This window comes from Onychostoma macrolepis, chromosome 15 (genome assembly GCF_012432095.1).
Source record: "Onychostoma macrolepis isolate SWU-2019 chromosome 15, ASM1243209v1, whole genome shotgun sequence".
NCBI classification, from domain to species: domain Eukaryota; kingdom Metazoa; phylum Chordata; class Actinopteri; order Cypriniformes; family Cyprinidae; genus Onychostoma; species Onychostoma macrolepis.
The window spans coordinates 1,991,257-2,010,379 of NC_081169.1; the positions used below are offsets into that span (position 1 = coordinate 1,991,257).

General features: G+C 40.9%; 1 protein-coding gene across 5 annotated transcripts in view; it reads right to left on the bottom strand.

The window, feature by feature from the left end:
* The window catches only part of LOC131520420 (NACHT, LRR and PYD domains-containing protein 12-like), a 54,410-nt gene extending 53,614 nt beyond the window's left edge, over nt 1-796 (bottom strand). For 4 of the 5 annotated variants that reach the window (XR_009266054.1, XM_058744648.1, XM_058744645.1 and 1 more), the window contains exon 1: nt 680-796. The gene's annotated coding sequence lies outside the window, so the exon portion shown is untranslated. Of the gene's footprint in view, nt 1-163; nt 416-679 lie in introns of those variants that run through there. The other variant, XM_058744647.1, reaches the window with a different exon arrangement.
* Between the last annotated feature and the right edge of the window lie 18,327 nt (nt 797-19,123).

A 19,123-nucleotide genomic window follows, 5' to 3' on the forward strand; every position in this document is an offset into this window, starting at 1 on the left:
ACAAACATTATATAATGCTTAACAGTAGAGCTGCACCGATCGACCGGCCAGGGACCGGAATTAGCCGGTTTCCGCATGATCGGCTTTCACTTTCGACTTCGCGATCTCGGTGTCACGTTTTACAAGAAAATATTATTGTCATTTTGCTTACATTTCTACTCACCTTTCACATTATAAGACTAAAACAAAAGATGGATTCATTGTTATTCTTGATTAAAAAAGCACCACAACAATAAAACAGTAGGTTACAATGACAAACTTACAAAACGTATAACAAAAACAAATAAGATGAGGCATGGCAAACACCACCACATGCTGTATTATATACCGACTAAAAATTACAGCACGTTTAGCAACCATCCGTGGTTTCCTCAATATTCGCTTCATTTTTGCTGACGCAGCGAGTATAAACTAGACTCTACGCTCCGAGAAGCACGGTTTCGTTATGCTTTCAGTTTCGTTTGCCGTTTGATGTTTCTCATATGCAGCAGAAATGGCAGAGCTTATGAGTTAACAATGCGGTGGTCGTGCCAATGCAACCGCACACAAAGTTTAGTTGCACAGGCAGAAATAATTATTACAAAATGCCGTTGCACGACCAAAATGTTTCAACATGATTGCAATGCAATTTTATACAATAGTAGTTAAATAAACAAGAAGTTAAAATTAAGCGACTTACATTTTAGACACAATATTGACTGTTTCTGCTCAGTTTCGCTGATAAATATAGTTCCAATCGAAGTCACGGCAGAACTTTGTGTCTCGGACTCGGAGTGTTACGTCCTGTATTGTTCTGGGAAGGATGTATGCAGGGGCGTAGTTTGTGGGGGGGATGGGGGGAGGGTAACCCCTCCAATAACCAAAACTAGCAAGTACAACCGAAGCTGATGGTAAAATATGCCATCTGTTTGAATTCTATTGAGAAACTGCCACTTTAAAATGCTATGGAGTAAGTCGAACATTATCTAAAAAAAGGCACAAACTAAAAAGACTGATGAAAAGAGGAGAAAACAATCTTGCACCAGCACTAACATAATATTAACATTTTTAACTCATGACCACCTTTACTATAATTTATCACGTTTTACTGTAGGCTTATTTATTGTGGTAAATTTTGTCTAACTTGTAACTGTGGCGTGTTGTAGCTAATTGTTTCTAAAGGCTGTTGTTTCTCATAACAAATGCAATATAGATTAATAAAAAAGTCATTATTGGCCTGGTAATGATTAATATGCTAGCCTTATTATAACAAATGCTACAGTTAAGAACTATGGTACTTTTTCATCAGAGCAAGTACAAGTCCGAATCGAGAGCCAGTGGGTTTTAATGAGTGCTGGACAAACCTTCAGATATTAATGACGGCATAGATTCAGTCATTAAGAGCCTGATGAACTGTTAAGGAGTAAGAGATAAACAATATCAATATAAGAAAATGTTAAGTTAGATTGACTTCCCAAGGCGTGTTGATTCAGAACATTCTGTCAAACTATAGCCTAAGTGTCTAAATAATATAGAATACATTATGTATCCTGTAAACTAGTAATTGTTAATAATAATAATAATAATTCCTTACATTTATATAGCGCTTTTCTAGGCACTCAAAGCGCTTTACATTGTGAGAGGGGGGTCTCCTCAACCACCACCAGTGTGCAGCATCCACGTGGATGATGCGACGGCAGCCATAGTGTGCCAGAACACCCACCACACACCACCTTACTGGTGGAGAGGAGACAGAGTGATGAAGCCAATCAGCAGATATGGGGATGGATAGGAGGCCATGATGGTCAGAGGCCAATGGGCAAATTTGGCCAGGATGCCGAGGTCACACCTCTACTCTTTTCGAAAGATATCCTGGGATTTTTAATGACCACAGAGAGTCAGGACCTCGGTTTGACGTCTCATCTGAAGGACGGTGCTTTTTACAGTACAGTGTCCCCGTCACTATACTGGGGCACTAGGACCCACACGGACAACAGGGTGAGCACCCCCTGCTGGTCTCACTAGCACCTCTTCCAGCGGCAACCTAGTTTTCCCAGGAGGTCTCCCATCCAGGTACTGACCAGCTCAACCCTGCTTACTTCAGTGGGTAACCGGTCTTGGGCTGCAGGGTGACATGGCTGCCATGTTAACTAGCCTATTACTTTATTGCAGTTACGCAATCAACGAACTTTGCATGTGTGCTGGTCTGGATACCACAAAAGACCATTTTACAAAAATAAACATTTAAGCAAACAAATAAATAAACCTTAAGAGGGAGCATGACCCGGGGTCCACTTCAACCCCCCCAATGTTCAAACCAAAACTACGCCCTTGGATGTATTGTTCTGGGAAGGATGTATTTTCTGTCTTGCTTCACTCTCACCTCACAGGACCTGTGATTGGACCATGCTTCTGTCAGTCATCGATTCTACGCGATGCTTTGAGGACCAATCAGACGTTAGTGGCACCAGAGCCATAGAGAGACAGAGTTGCGACAACGGAAGTCTAAAACGCTTCATCGTCACGTTTTTAATTTAAATTAATTGCCAGAATTAGTTCATATAATCATAAATATTTGATGTATTTTGAATGTATCTCTGCACTTATTTACAATAAATATTTTTTTAATAAACTAAATATGATTTCAAGCATGTTGTGCTGCATGGGGATGCTCCAATCGCTCAGAGAATGGAGCATGAGTATGGCTTCCTCACTGACACAGAAGGGCTTTTCACACTGCGCTTAACCCCGGGTTATCGTCGTTCTAAACACCGCTTTTAACCCCAGGTAAAGACACGTTTCACACCTGTCATTTGAAAGCAGTGTCAGCACCGCATTTTACCCAGGGTTATGAAACCCTGCTCCGGAGCATCTGTGGTCTAAACCCCGCATTGCGTTGCTAAGTTTGTTCGGTGTGAAACGAAGCGGTGCTTGCTTGCTGCTACTGGACGCTTAGCAACAGACAGCCAATCAGAAACTGAGCAGCGAGGCTTGCGTCACGTCAGTAACAGGAAACGTGCGTAACTGCAGCCAGTGAGAAGATAATAGGTGTGTTGGACTTCATGCGGCGCCGCACAGAGCTATCGGCGAGAGCAGCCGCTTGCAGTCGGGGGCGGAACTGAAAGCGGAAACGTGAAGTCGGACTCTTTCTGCTCCCGATAGTGATGCTCTCGCGGTGTTTGCATACTCTTCTCACAGATGAAGTGAATAACATGCAATATTTGTCAAATGCAGGGACGTTTCAGACATGTTCTCATGAGCAACAGAAACACTTTTTATATACTGCTTAATACAGGGCCATCTGTTCAAGAATAAAGTTCAACATAAACGTGTACTATTTAAATACCAATAAGCCTTTATCAGTGTTTTTTATTATTAAATGTGACTCATTATAACATTGTGACTATACAGTAAAAAAAAGCTTTTACTGTTCTAAAAACAGATTTGTGGGCAGTATTTTTATTATTATTATTATTATTATGCAAAAATTATACAAAGGTTTGTACAAGCATATATAACTCACAACAAGTACAAAAACAAATAAACATTCATAAGAATATGTAAAGTGAAACAATTCATGCCAGGGGTAAAATTACAACAATTTAAAGTCAAGTCAAGTCACCTTTATTTATATAGCGCTTTTACAATACAGATTGTGTCAAAGCACTCTCATATCAACCCTAACCCTAACAGTATCAAATTGGAGGATAGAGTGTCAGTAATGTATAATGATAAGATTAAACACTCAATTTTCAGTTAAAGGCATTTCATTATTGAATTCAGAGATGTCATTGTCTAGCTCAGTTTAGTTTAAATAGTATCTGTGCAATCAAATCGGCGATAATTGCTAGAAATTAAGTGTCCCCAACTGAGCAAGCCAGAGGTGACAGCGGCAAGGAACCAAAACTCCCTCTGTGACAGAATGGAGAAAAAAAAACCTTGGGAGAAACCAGACTCAGTCGGGGGGCCAGTTCTCCTCTGACCAGACGAAACCCGCAGTTCAAAAGTTTATATTTCTATTTTAATTTTGTTGCAATTTCTAACAATAGTAGTATTATGTAGTTAGGTATTTTATTATATTTTAGTTATTTTGTTATTTTTGGTTGATATATCTGGGGATATATCTCTGGGGGTCATCTGGGCGTCCTGGTCTCCGCTGACGATCAGGGCTGTAGACATCACCTCCCGGCGCCGACCCACCATCTGATCGGACACGGACCGAGAAACAGACTAGGAAAGAAACAGACAAACATTAGCGCAGATGCCATTCAACTTACGATGTAACGAGTACATCGTGTGTTATGGGAGTGTTCCCGGTTCGGTTGATCTAATTAATGCAGCCTAACAATCCTTTAACGGATTTGAATAATAGAAGCGTATTAATGTGTTATGTGTAAGCCAGGCTAAAGAGATGGGTCTTTAATCTAGATTTAAACTGACAGAGTGTGTCTGCCTCCCGAACAGTGTTAGGTAGATTGTTCCAGAGTTTGGGTGCTAAATAGGAAAAGGATCTGCTGCCCGCAGTCGATTTTGATATTCTAGGTATTATCAAACGGCCAGAGTTTTGAGAACGCAGCGGACGTGGAGGACTATAATGCGATAAAAGCTCGCTCAAGTACTGAGGAGCTAAACCATTCAGGGCTTTATAAGTAATTAACAAGATTTTAAAATCTATCCGATGCTTGATAGGGAGCCAGTGCAGTGTTGACAGAACCGGGCTAATATGGTCATATTTCCTGGTTCTAGTAAGGACTCTAGCTGCTGCATTTTGGACCAACTGTAGTTTGTTGATCAAGCGTGCAGAACAACCACCCAATAAAGCATTACAATAGTCTAACCTTGAGGTCATAAACGCATAAATTAACATTTCTGCATTTGACGTTGAGAGGATTGGTCGCAATTTAGATATGCTTTTGAGATGAAAAAATGCAGTTTTACAGATGCTAGAAACATGGCTTTCAAATGACAGATTGCTATCGAACAGCACACCTAGGTTCCTGACTGATGAAGAAGAATTGACAGAGCAGCCGTCAAGTGTTAGATAATGTTCTAGGTTACATGTGGGGTTTTTAGGTCCGATAATTAACACCTCTGTTTTTTCAGAATTTAGCAGTAAAAATTACTCGTCATCCAGTTTTTATATCGACTATGCATTTCGTTAGTTTCTCAATTTGGTGTGTTTCACCGGACGCGAAGAAATATAGAGCTGAGTATCATCAGCATAACAGTGAAAGCTAACACCATGTCTCCTGATAATATCTCCCAAGGGTAACATATAGAGCGTGAAAAGTAACGGCCCTAGTACTGAGCCTTGAGGTACTCCATACTGCACTTGTGATCGATATGATACCTCTTCATTCACTGCTACGAACTGATGGCGGTCAGATAAGTACGATTTGAACCATGCTAAGGCACTTCCACTAATGCCAACAAAGTTTTGTAGTCTATTCAAAAGAATGTTGTGGTCGATAGTGTCGAACGCAGCGCTAAGATCCAGTAGAACTAATAAAGAGATACAACCACAATCAGATGATAGAAGCAGGTCATTTGTAACTCTAATGAGAGCAGTCTCAGTACTATGATACAGTCTAAATCCTGACTGGAATTCCTCACAGATATCATTTTTCTCTAGGAAGGAATATAATTGTGAGGATACTACCTTTTCTAGTATCTTTGACAGAAAAGGGAGATTTGAGATCGGTCTGTAATTAACTAGATCTTTGGGGTCAAGTTGTGGTTTTTTAATGAGAGGCTTAATAACAGCCAATTTGAAGGTTTTGGGGACATATCCTAATGACAATGATGAATTAATAATAGCCAAAATAGGATCTATGACTTCTGGAAGCAGCTCTTTTAGTAGTTTAGATGGAATCGGGTCTAACATACATGATGTTGGTTTAGATGATTTAACAAGTTTATACAATTCTTCCTCTCCTACAGTAGAGAATGAGTGGAATTGTTCCTCAGGGGGTCTATAGTGCGCTATCTGATGCGATACTGTAGCTGACGGCTGCAGGGATACAATTTTATCTCTGATAGTATCGATCTTGGAAGTGAAGTAGTTAATTTAGTTACTGTATTGAATAAATACCGGGGGTTATGTTTGTTTTCTTCTAGAAGAGACGAAAAGTAATCAGATCTAGCAGTTTTAATGCTTTTCTGTAGGATAGGGTACTTTCCGCCAAGCTAAGCGAAATACCTCTAATTTAGTTTTCCTCCAGCTGCGCTCCATTTTCCGGGCTGCTCTCTTTAGGGCGCGAGTGTGCTCATTATACCACGGTGTTGGACTCTTATCCTTAATCTTCCTTAAGCGTAAAGGAGCAACCGCATCAAGAGTGCTAGAAAAGAGATCCATAGTTCCTGTTACATCATCAAGTTGTTCTGAGCTATTGGATATGGTGAGGAACTGAGATAAGTCAGGAAGATTATTTATAAAGCAGTCTTTTGTGGTAGAGGTAATGGTTCTACCATATTTGTAACAAGAAGTTGGCTTTACTGCTTTAGCTATATGGAATATACAGGAGACTAGATAATGATCTGAGATATCATCGCTCTGCTGCAAAATTTCAACGCCACTGACATCAATTCCATGTGACAGTATTAAATCTAGAGTATGATTTCGACAATGAGTAGGTCCTGACACGTGTTGTTTAACACCAATTGAGTTTAGAATGTCTATAAATGCTGATCCCAACGAATCTCTGTCATTATCAACATGGATATTAAAATCACCAACGATTAGGACTTTATCTGCAGTCAGCACTAACTCCGATAGAAGATCAGAAAATTCTTTAATAAAGTCTGTATGGTGCCCTGGTGGCCTGTATACAGTAGCCAGTACAAACATCACAGGGGATTTATCATTAACACTTGTTTCTTTGGATAACGTTATATGAAGCACCATTACTTCGAACGAATTATACTTGAAACCCAACCTCTGAGAGATACTGAAAATATTTCTATAAATTGTAGCAACACCTCCCCCTTTACCTTTTGGATCTAATATTTAATAAGCCAAGCTTTATCATGTGTTTATCTGTATTATATAGTTTTTTTATTTGTTGAACATCAATTAAATTGTTACTATTACTTTGGTTTGGATGTTTTCTGTATTTTCTAGTTCGGGGAACAGACACAGTCTCTATAGAGTGATATCTAGGTGAAAAAGTTTCTATGTGCTGAGAATTAACTGACTTCTGTGACGTGAGGCGGCTAGCAGACGATCGGTTTAGCCAGTCTGTCTGCTTCCTGACCTGGGCTCCAGTTAGTCAAGTACAAACTCTAAGACTATGTGCCATATTTCTAGAGAGAAGAGCGGCACCACCCCAGGAGGGATGAACACCATCTCTTTTCAACAGGTCAGGTCTGCCCCAAAAATTCTTCCAATTGTCTATAAAGCCTATGTTATTTTGTTATTTTGCGGGCACCACTTAGACATCCAGCCATTAAGTGACGACAGTCTGCTATGAATCTCATCACCCCGGTAAGCAGGGAGCGGACCAGAGCATATTACAGTGTCTGACATCGTACTTGCAAGTTCACACACCTCTTTAACATTATTTTTGGTGATCTCCGACTGGCGAAGTCGAACATCATTAGCGCCGACGTGGATAACAATCTTACTGAATTTACGTTTAGCATTAGTCAGCACTTTTAAATTTGCCAAGATGTCAGGCGCTCTGGCTCCGGGTAAACAATGGACTATGGTGGCTGGTGTCTCTATTTTCACGTTCCGTACAATAGAATCGCCAATAACTAGAGCACTTTCATCAGGTTTCTCGGTGGGTGCGTCACTGAGTGGGGAGAACCGGTTTGATGTTCTGATCGGAACGGAAGAGTGGTGTTTTGACCCGCGACTATGCCGCCTCACTGTCACCCAGTTGCCCTGCTGCACGGGCTCAACCGAAACCGAACAATGTACAGGACTCCCTGAGCTAGTCGCATCCAAAGCAGTATCTACAGCCCTCACATTCTTACTGTCCTCAACTAAAGTTTGGATGCGTGTCTCTAGTTCTAAAACCTTCTCTGTCAGCCTAACTATTTCCCTGCATTTATCACATGTGAATCCCTCGCTGCTGACAGAGACAGATAAACTGTACATGTGGCAAACAGTGCAAACAACAATAGCAGGAGAAGAAACCATTACTCACCGTGATTGATGAATGATACCAACTTAACTTACCACTTACCACTGTTGTTTGATGAGCTCGTGAAAAACGGAGCGAGGAAAAAATAAAATAATAATAGGCGCGAATAGAAATGCAAATGGAACCACGAGTGACAAGCTAACGGGCTAACAAGCTGCACTCGTGGTTTTTAAAGGAGAACGATCAAATTAGTTAGATTAGTTTGAAAGATAACACCAGAAATATGGTGGGAATTAAGTTATATATTATCACTTTAGACAAAAGGGATTGAAAGTAAAGTAGATATTCAATAAAAAGCGAAGGTACACGGAGCTACAAACACAAACCTCTCAGCAGCACAACAGACTGAAGCAATCGAACTCAGAGGAGCAGAGGAGTTCTAAAGTAACAAAAGATTCATAGGTCTTTCTTGCTTTTTTGTTCTTAATTTTATCTAATGTAGTAGTATCATTTGTTTAATCTCTTTTTATAAAATGTTCAAAGTTTGGCTTAGCTTCCATTTTTTCACACGATTGTGATATTTTCCTAGTAAAATAATATTTGTGTGCTGTATTGGAATTGAAGATTGTTGTCATGTGGTGAATTTGGCCAATCATGAAACAGCTGTGTGGTCATCAGCGCTCCCGCAGTCGCTCTGGCAGCAGGGGTTCAGATAAAAAATTGGCAGCTGGCAGCAGGAAGCGGCTGCCATCGACAGCCGGAAGGTAGGAGGGACCTGCCACTCGGTAGCAGCCAATCAGTATCTACCAATGTAGCAGCAACCAATCAGATGTAACTACGACAGACACTAAACACTTCAGTAATGGCCGCGATTGTTCGAGCGGTAAGTTTGGAAATTTGTGATCGGAGTAATGAATAATTGTTGCGTTGTAAGTTTGAATTTTTAAATTGTTATCTTAGTGAACGACAAAGTGTAAAAGTGTGAATTTTCCTACTTTAGTTTAATTGTTCAGTTTAATCTAACTAGTGGTAGAAACGTAGTTTGTGAACCATGTTACATATATAATTGTTGCTCTTAGTATGTTAGGGGGCTACCTTCAAATATTGCCTTTACAATTACGATACACACCAACACTAACCATATCTTTTTGTGTGTTTAATTTTTCAGGAGAATGTCTGATATCCATTACCAAATTGATTCTTTTTTTCATCTAACAATAACAATTGACCAAACAGTTCTTTTAAGAACTACTCTTCTTTCTCTGCCTTCTGTCTTCTTTCCCTTATTTCTGTCTTCACCTTTTGTATACCTGACTATCGGTTATGACAGGTGAGGCCATTACATTTCCAAAATCTTACTAACATAAGTTAATTTGAACAGAACATGCAAAAACTTATCCATGGGAAAATGTTATTCAACTTCTGAAATATATTACCTTTTATATTTGAATGAACGTTTAATTTGCTTTTATAAACATGCCTTAGAAAAAAACATTACTGGTGTGCATCTAAAGACAAAACCATGGCACTGACATATTTTAAGATGCTTTCAGTTAAAATGCTCAAACATGCATTTTAGTCTGGGACCAGCTTAAGCCTTGACTGTGAACCTGTGGGTTAAAGTTGTAAATATTAGTCCAGTGGTTCAATTCAACATCTTGTTCTCTGGCTTTAGGTAGGCATAGGCATTAGCTTTAAAAAAAATCACGTTATTGTCTATACCTACAAAAAGGTTAAGTGCTTCAACAGTAAATTCAACATCTTGTTCTCTGGCTTTAGGTAAACTCAAGATGGCGGCGCGAGTACATCGCGAGGCTCTGGGTCTCTCCAGATTTTGCAATTTTGCTGTATTTTTCTTACTCATCTCGGGCCTGTTCGTGCAGAACAGTTGTGCCTTTACATCGTACACCCGTTGTGAGCTTTTGGATATCGGTTTGCGAATTTCCGACATTTTTATGGACAATCTTCGACTCCTTCCTGAGATCGCTAGGACACCTGAGGCTATGCACCCTACCCGGCCGGGCGGAAGTGCTCGCAGGCGGCGTCGTTAACAAAGGCGGGGGAAGTGCGGAGGACTAAGAGCTAAGCTAAGGCTAACACCACACCGGCTCTCTTTACCCAGCATTTTCCTTGCCAATGTACGGTCGCTAGTGAACAAAATGGAGGAGATTCGACTCAGCATCACACACAGCAAGAAACTTTTGAACTGTAACGTCCTAATCTTCACGGAAACCTGGTTAAACAGCGGAATACCGGACACCACTATTGAGCTAGCGGGACGCCACGCACTCCGGGCGGATAGAACATTAGATGGCTCCGGTAAGACCAGAGGTGGTGGATTGTGCATTTACATTAACAAAGCTTGGTGCACAAACTCTGCTATTGTTGGGAGTCATTGTTCAGCTAACCTTGAGTTTCTCATGGTTAAATGTAGACCGTTTTATCTACCGTGGGAGTTCACTTCCACCATTATTACTGCAGCCTATATTCCCCCGGATGCTGATGCCAAGCTTGCTATGAAAGAACTTCACGCAGCCATCAGTAAACAACAGACTGATCACCCGGAAGCGGCTTTTATTGTTGCAGGTGACTTTAATCACTCAAACTTAAAGTCAGTGCTACCCAAGTTTCACCAACATGTTTCCTGTCACACCAGAGGAAACAAAACCTTAGACCATGTTTACACAAACATGGCTGGAGCTTCCTTGCGACACCCCTCCCCCACCTGGGACAGTCAGATCACCTTTCTTTGTTCCTCACCCCCAAATATGCACCCCTCATCAACTGTGTGAAGCCATCAGTGAAGACCATCAAGGTGTGGCCTGCGGGGGCAGATTCCACACTCCAGGAAAGGTTTCTACACACAGACTGGAGTATGTTTGCTTCTCAAGCCACCAGTGGCGCTCACACAGACATTGACTCTTACACCTCCTCTGTATTGGATCATATCAATATCACCATTGACAGTGTTACAACCCAGAAACAGATCACCACATATCCAAATCAGAAGCCTTGGATGAACAAGGAAGTGCGACTCCTGTTGAAGTCACGCAACACTGCCTTCAGATCAGGAGATGCACAAGCCTACAGCACATCCAGAGCAAACCTGAAGAGGGGCATCAAAAAGGCCAAGCACTGCTACAAGCTAAAGATAGAGGGACACTTTTCCAACTCTGACCCTCGACGCATGTGGCAGGGCATTCAGGCCATCAGTGACTACAAACCCACCCACTCCACCCCCGCAGCCACTGATGTCAACTTCCTGAACGAGCTAAATTACTTTTATGCTCGCTTTGAAAGAGACAACAGAGAAACTGCCACCAAGCTCAATCCCTTAGCTGACCACCCACCAATCATACTCTTCTCCACAGATGTCTGCAAGGCACTGAGCCGGATCAGCGTGCACAAGGCTGCTGGACCAGACAACATCCCTGGTCGTGTTCTCAGGGCATGTGCGGAGCAGCTCGCTGGGGTTTTTACAGACATTTTCAATCTGTCTCTTGCCCAAGCAGCCGTACCAACATGCTTTAAATGCACTTCCATTGTGCCAGTGCCAAAACACTCTAGTCTGAGGTGCCCTAATGACTACCGCCCTGTAGCACTCACACCCATCGTTATGAAGTGCTTTGAGCGGCTGGTCCTGGAACACCTAAAAGACTCTCTACCATCCACATTGGACTCACACCAGTTTGCCTACCGTAGCAATAGGAGCACAGAGGACGCAGTTTCCATGGCACTGCACTCTGTGCTCACTCACCTGGACAACAAGAACACTTATGCACGTATGCTGTTTGTTGACTTCAGCTCAGCATTCAACACTGTCATCCCAACCAAGTTAATAGCCAAACTTGGAGACCTGGGCATCAATACCTCAATGTGCAACTGGATTTTGGACTTCCTGACCAACAGACCCCAGAATGTTCGATCAGGATTCACCTGCTCCACAGCCCGTTTCTCTACCCCCTCTTCACCTCCGACTGCAAGCCTGTGTATGGATCTAATTCCATCGTCAAGTTTGCAGACGACACCACGGTGATTGGCCTCATCAGTAACAACGATGAGACTGCCTATAGGGAGGAGATCCAGCACCTGGCCACATGGTGCACTGAAAATAACCTGCTCCTCAACACCACCAAAACGAAGGAGCTCATCGTGGACTTCAGGAAGGAGTCAAGAGGCACACACGACACCATCCACATCAATGGAATGGCTGTTGAGCGTGTCTCCAGTTTCAAGTTCCTGGGGATCCACATCTCGGCGGACATGTTGTTGAAAACCAACACCTCCAGCCTGGTCAAGAAGGCTCACCAGCGCCTCTTCTTTCTGAGGACACTGAGGAAGAATCAGCTCTCCTCGGCTATCCTGGTGAACTTCTATCGCTGCGCAATAGAAAGCATCCTGACCAACTGTGTCACAGTATGGTATGGGAGCTGCTCTGTTGCGGAGCGCAAGGCACTGCAGCGGGTGGTGAAAACTGCCCAGCGCATCACAGGGACTCCACTACCTGCCATCGAACACATCCAGAGAAAACGCTGTCTGCATCGAGCTCGCAGCATCCTTAAGGACTCCTCTCGCCCAGCCCACAGACTGTTTTCTCTCCTGCCCTCCGGCAGGCGTTTCAGGTGCCTCCGGACCAGGACCAGCAGATTAAAGAACAGTTTCTTCCCCAGAGCTGTCTCTTTACTGAACTCTAACCCCCGTTGATCCACTTCCTCATATATTATTAACTCTTCTCTCCTACCTCACATCGGCCTTATTTGCACTACTGAATGTAAATTTTTATTACAGTAACAACTGTTTACTTTTGTATCTTGCACTACCATACCTAATTGGATTACGCTCATTTGCACTGCCGACTGTTGTTTACATTATCAATGTTTACATTAGCATTTTGCACCGTACGTCTAATTGTAATATGCAATCACTTCCACTGCACTTTTACACCTTGTTTATAGTAATAGCCATCTGTATATATATTATATTGATAGTACATATCACCTGTAAATTCTGTTTATAGTAATAGCCATCTGTATATTTATTCACTATACATATTCACCTGTAAATTCTGTTTATAGTAATAACCATCTTTCTATATATATTTATACATATATTCAGTACATATCCTTGTCCTGCACTTATTCAACCATTGTATATCCTGCACTTGCTGCTATTGCACTTCTGGTTAGACCCAAACTGCATTTCGTTGCCCTGTACCTGTACTTATGTAATGACAATAAAGTTGAATCTAATCTAATCTAAATTCATCTTTCTCTATATAAAATAACACCCCCTTTTTTTTCTTAAGCTCAATTGCAATAAAGATGATTCCAGGATCTTGGAAGCTTGTTAAAAATAAGGTATTAATTCATGCTATGTGTGTGTGTGTGTGTGTGTATATGTATGCATGTATGTTAAGGAAAATGTTAATTTTCTATTTTGATTTATATTCCAGGATGTTCCTGCACAGTCAGCATCTGTGGATTGCAGTGTATTCATGCTGATGGTATCAAGTGTTTTGTGTCTCCAGCACATTCATCTTGGGCATAACCCCGCATCCATAACAATTGTCATCAAAAGACATCAGGCTGATCCCAGTGAAAAAAAAAAAATATATATCCAATGAACTGTTTGATTTATATTCAAAATTGTTAATGTTTTGTCTGTTTGGCAGTATGCACTGTATATGGCGCTTAACTGGGAGTTTGACTTCACCCTGGTAAGCACTATCCTTTTCTTTTCTATATTGATAAATGGTATTAATTTTTTACATTTAAACATCCGTTTCCAAATTTGTCTTTTACTTTTCAGCATGATATGGCCCATATCAGGAGGTGGTGGGTGAATCTGATCTTATCCAAAATGACACATGCAAGGTATATGTGGATATGTGAATAAAATCCATTTTGCATAAGTAAGGTTTGGTAATGAATCACGTTTATTTTATTTTTTTTAGAAAGAAGCGGTGCACATCAGCCATGTCAGAAGCATTCAAGGAGGAGACAAAACAGCAGGAGAAAGTGCAGAACATAGGAATCTTGATGGTAGTAGCACATTCAGTATGACAGAAACAGACTGAAAGTCTATCTTCACTAACTATTATAGTTGCTTTATGGCAAATGCCTTATAAATGTTAAATATTACCTGCTCCCATAGGATTCACATTCTGTTTTAAGGGAGGTTAGGCTGTGATGTTCAGAAATTGCATTAATTTTTTGGCTTGTTTATAATACCCAATAGTTGCCAGATGCTGTCCTGTTGGAAATTCTTCTTCATGTGGTCCTGGAGGAGGGTGATGCTGCATTGTTAAATCTGTCTTTGGTTTGTTCCAAATTCAAAAGTCTTGTGGATACAGACTCATTTCGAAAGAGGGCACACTTCTGCTGGCTTGACAGTATGTATTTTCTTTTACATATTTGATTAAAGATGTTTAAAATTGCGCCATACCATTCAATTTCTCAGTTGCCGTGTCTGAATGTTTATCTTTGTAATAATGCTATTTTTTTTTTTATGCTGCTCGTTTCAATATACAGGTGTAACAAAATAGAGAACGAAGTCTGAGCCATGCCAGGAATTTTTCAAAATGTACACACTGCAGCCCTGCAGACACTGCAATGAGGTTTACAAAAACTGCTTACCAGGTGTGTACATTATGCATGAAAATGTGATCACTGCTATGTACTTTATGACAAAATGCAATGGGAATAATCATTCAAATGGCTGTGCATGCATGTCTACCGTTAATAAGGTAATTTAGGTATTAATATCACCATTTTCTTATGAATCCTTTAGGCTATGTTGGAAGAGGAAAACGAGGAGAGATGCAAGGCTTTTACTCAGAAAACACCCATCCAGGCTTTTGCAGTGATGATTGCAAGATGCTGGAGGAGTAACTCAGTATAACTCCGTTCCAATCTGAAAGTCTTGAAAATACCTCAAGATTGTTGTTAGTGATTCTGATTTCTGATTAACATTTTTGTTTACTTGCTTACTGGATGTATTTTATAGTGTTTACATTGTATAGCACTGACTTTGACAACATACCAAGCCTGTTACAAATTTAACCGCTACTTTTAGAGATATAGATAGATAAACAGCTATGTCGTTGTTTCCTGAAAATATAACACAGCAAAAAATTATTTTAAATAAAGGTCATTGATGAGACCTGTCTGTTTTTGTCATTTAGGCAGGCGTGTGCATCCTATATGATAAATATACAACATACACCTAGTAATAAGTGCCTCTCATAAATTATATATGTTTGTGTGAGTATCTTTCATTATTTCACATAAACATGGTTGATACACACACATATGCATTCATACAAAAACATTCAGCTGGAATTTAACATTTAACCAAATGATCTGTTTTCTTTGTTTATATTTGATAAACCTTTTTTATCAAATACAATACTGACATTTATACTTAAATTAAACAAATTAAACATTTATATAACTTATTTTTCTTGCTGCCGCTGGCAGCCTCTTCCGACTTCCGGTTTTTAGCCACAGCTGACGTTCAGTTACATCTGATTTGTTGCTGCTACATTGGTTGATACTGATTGGCTGCTACCGAGTGGCAGGTCCCTCCTACCTTCCGGCTGTCGATGGCAGCCGCTTCCTGCTGGCAGTAACTGCCTTCCGGCTGTCGATGGCAGCCGCTTCCTGCTGCCAGCTGCCGATTTTTTGCTGAACCCCCTCTCCGCTCTGGAGAAACTGCACTGGCCGAGTGAGCCGGCTGCTCTGGAAACGCTCTTGCGGTACTTTGATGCCGCACGTGACAGTTTTCTAACCGGCATGCACTTCTTCAAGTCAGCCGCCGATCGGTTTTCATGGCGCCGCATGAAGTCGAACACACCTATTATCAAAAGACGGAAAGCTTGTGAACTGGAGTGAATAGGAGATGGTATTACTCTTACTGTACAAGTAAACAATAACGTTAGTTTCTCCACACTTAAAAGAAATTCAAAGAAATATTCACATACTTTGCTCCTTGTTTTCTTTCTTTTGTACTTTTGTCTTTGTTTTCTCGCCTTTGTGCGTCATGAGGCTGTTCACATGTATGGAAGGCCGTATTATTAAATTTGTCTTTACACATAGCGTGAACAGACGAAATAACGCTAATAACTGTACTGGGTGAAGTCAGTGAAATTGGGACACTTTTTGGTATTACAGTTTTCAGCCAACAAACACACTTTCTCACTCATGAAATATAGACCTAAAAGAAAACACTATGCTACAGTGGGGGAAAAATCTGTAAAAAACTGAAAAAGTACTTGCAGCTCCTTACCCGGGCTTTGTACTGTAATTTAAAATAAATAAATAAATAAAAAACAAAATACAATTGTCTGTTAATTGTCTGCCCTTAGTAAAAAACAGGACCCTCATACCATTCCAAACCCATAAGTCTTTCATTCATCTTCAGAACACAAATGAAGAGTATTTTTAATGAAATCTGGGTGCTTTCTGTCCCTCTAATGATACCACTTTCAAGGTCCAGAAAGGTATAAATGCATCATTAACCCTTTAAACCCGATGTGTCTCATACGAAAAACATCATAATCAAATTACTAAGCAACCCCTGCATGGAATAACACAAAAAAGGTATAATTTTAAAGCTTAGAATCTCAGAATTATTTTGATCAACTCCTAACAAGCGCTGAGCAGTCCCTCTAAACCGAAGTGTACCGTGGGCGAGACGTCCCCCTCCGTCAAAATATTACTAATCATATTTTTCAAACCACTGCCTTGATCAACAAATTTTTTTATATCATTTGAAAGCGTAGAGTCTAAGCCATTTAGACATTTAGACATTTATGCATTTAGCAGACGCTTTTATCCAAAGCGACTTACATTGCATTCAAGTTACAGTTTTTACATTTTATCAGCTCTTGCTTTCCCTGGGAATCGAACCCATGATCTTGGCGTTGCTAGCGCCATGCTCTACTATTTGAGCTACAGGAAAGACCTGTAGCTCAACAATGCATGTAGCTACTTTGATTAGCTCCAAAGTAGTGCAGAGTTATTTGCTAATAAATTACAAAAAAAAAATCATAATTTACAAAATATGTTTTTTTGGGCCATGTACAATATGTTAAAAAAAAACATCAGATATGTCAAAAACATCATACAGCTTGGATAGTCATGTGTCATACGTCATTTGAAACATCTACTCATCGAGTAGAATAAAACAAGTATAATTGGGGCTTTGACCAAATCTGAGTGAGGTATTACTTCAAATTCAAAACAACAATTTCAAAACTGTAAAGGGTAAGAGAAGGGCTGCCTTGGTTCCAGATTCCCAGTAGCCCCTCACTGCAGAACAAAGATCCAGGAGGCAGGGTTGGATCCACATCCAGGGGGTGGAGATGGGTGGGTTTAGGGATCAGGTGGTGGAGACGGGTAGGTTTAGGGATCAGGGGGTGGAGACGGGTAGGTTTAGGGGTGGGGATGGGTGGGTTTAGGGATCAGGGGGTGGAGACGGTTAGGGTTAGGGTTAGGATTAGAAAGAATCCAAGAGTTGAAGCAGCGTCCAGCTCTGGTAAATGCGCAGTCCTTCGTACTCCTTCTGGCCGCTCTCTCGTCTCGGCTGAGGCCCGCCCCCACGGCATGAGCCCACCACCCCACAACCGATAAACTTGGTCTTTTTATTATTGAGCCACAGATAGTGAGATTTTTAAATGTATGAATGAGTATTATTTTTTAATTATAAGTGTTATTTATTAATGTTTTTATAGGTATTATTTATTAATCCAACCTCCCTACTAAGGGTAGGTTTTAGGTATTTATTAATATTTATGGATAAAATTTGTTTGGGTAATTTATTCGGGGTAGAAAGAGTAGGTTTAGGTTGGATAGGGGTAAAGTTATGTGTCTGGGGGTAAACGGGTAGGTTTAGGGATGGTGAAGGTTAGGGTTAGGATTAGAAAAATCCAAGAGCTGAAACAGCGTCCAGCTCTGGTTAATGCTCAGTCCTTCGTACTCCTTCTGGCCGCTCTCGCCTCGGCCGAGGCCCGCCCCACGCCCTAAGCCCACCACACTGTAACCGATGTTAGGATTAGAAAAATCCAAGAGTTGAAGCAGCGTCCAGCTCTGGTTAATGCTCAGTCCTTCAGTACTCCTTCTGGCCGCTCTCTCGTCTCGGCTGAGGCCCGCCCCCACGGCATGAGCCCACCACCCCACAACCGATAAACTTGGTCTTTTTATTATTGAGCCACAGATAGTGAGATTTTTAAATGTATGAATGAGTATTATTTTTTAATTATAAGTGTTATTTATTAATGTTTTTATAGGTATTATTTATTAATCCAACCTCCCTACTAAGGGTAGGTTTTAGGTATTTATTAATATTTATGGATAAAATTTGTTTGGGTAATTTATTCGGGGTAGAAAGAGTAGGTTTAGGTTGGATAGGGGTAAAGTTATGTGTCTGGGGGGTAAAACGGGTAGGTTTAGGGATGGTGAAGGTTAGGGTTAGGATTAGAAAAAATCCAAGAGCTGAAACAGCGTCCAGCTCTGGTTAATGCTCAGTCCTTCGTACTCCTTCTGGCCGCTCTCTCGCCTCGGCCGAGGCCCGCCCCCACGCCCTAAGCCCACCACACTGTAACCGATGTTAGGATTAGAAAAAATCCAAGAGTTGAAGCAGCGTCCAGCTCTGGTTAATGCTCAGTCCTTCAGTACTCCTTCTGGCCGCTCTCTCGCCTCGGCCGAGGCCCGCCCCACGGCATGAGCCCACCACCCCACAACCGATAAACTTGGTCTTTTTATTATTGAGCCACAGATAGTGAGATTTTTAAATGTATGAATGAGTATTATTTTTTAATTATAAGTGTTATTTATTAATGTTTTTATAGGTATTATTTATTAATCCAACCTCCCTACTAAGGGTAGGTTTTAGGTATTTATTAATATTTATGGATAAAATTTGTTTGGGTAATTTATTCGGGGTAGAAAGAGTAGGTTTAGGTTGGATAGGGGTAAAGTTAGGGTTAGGGTTAGGGTTAGGATTAGAAAAAATCCAAGAGCTGAAACAGCGTCCAGCTCTGGTTAATGCTCAGTCCT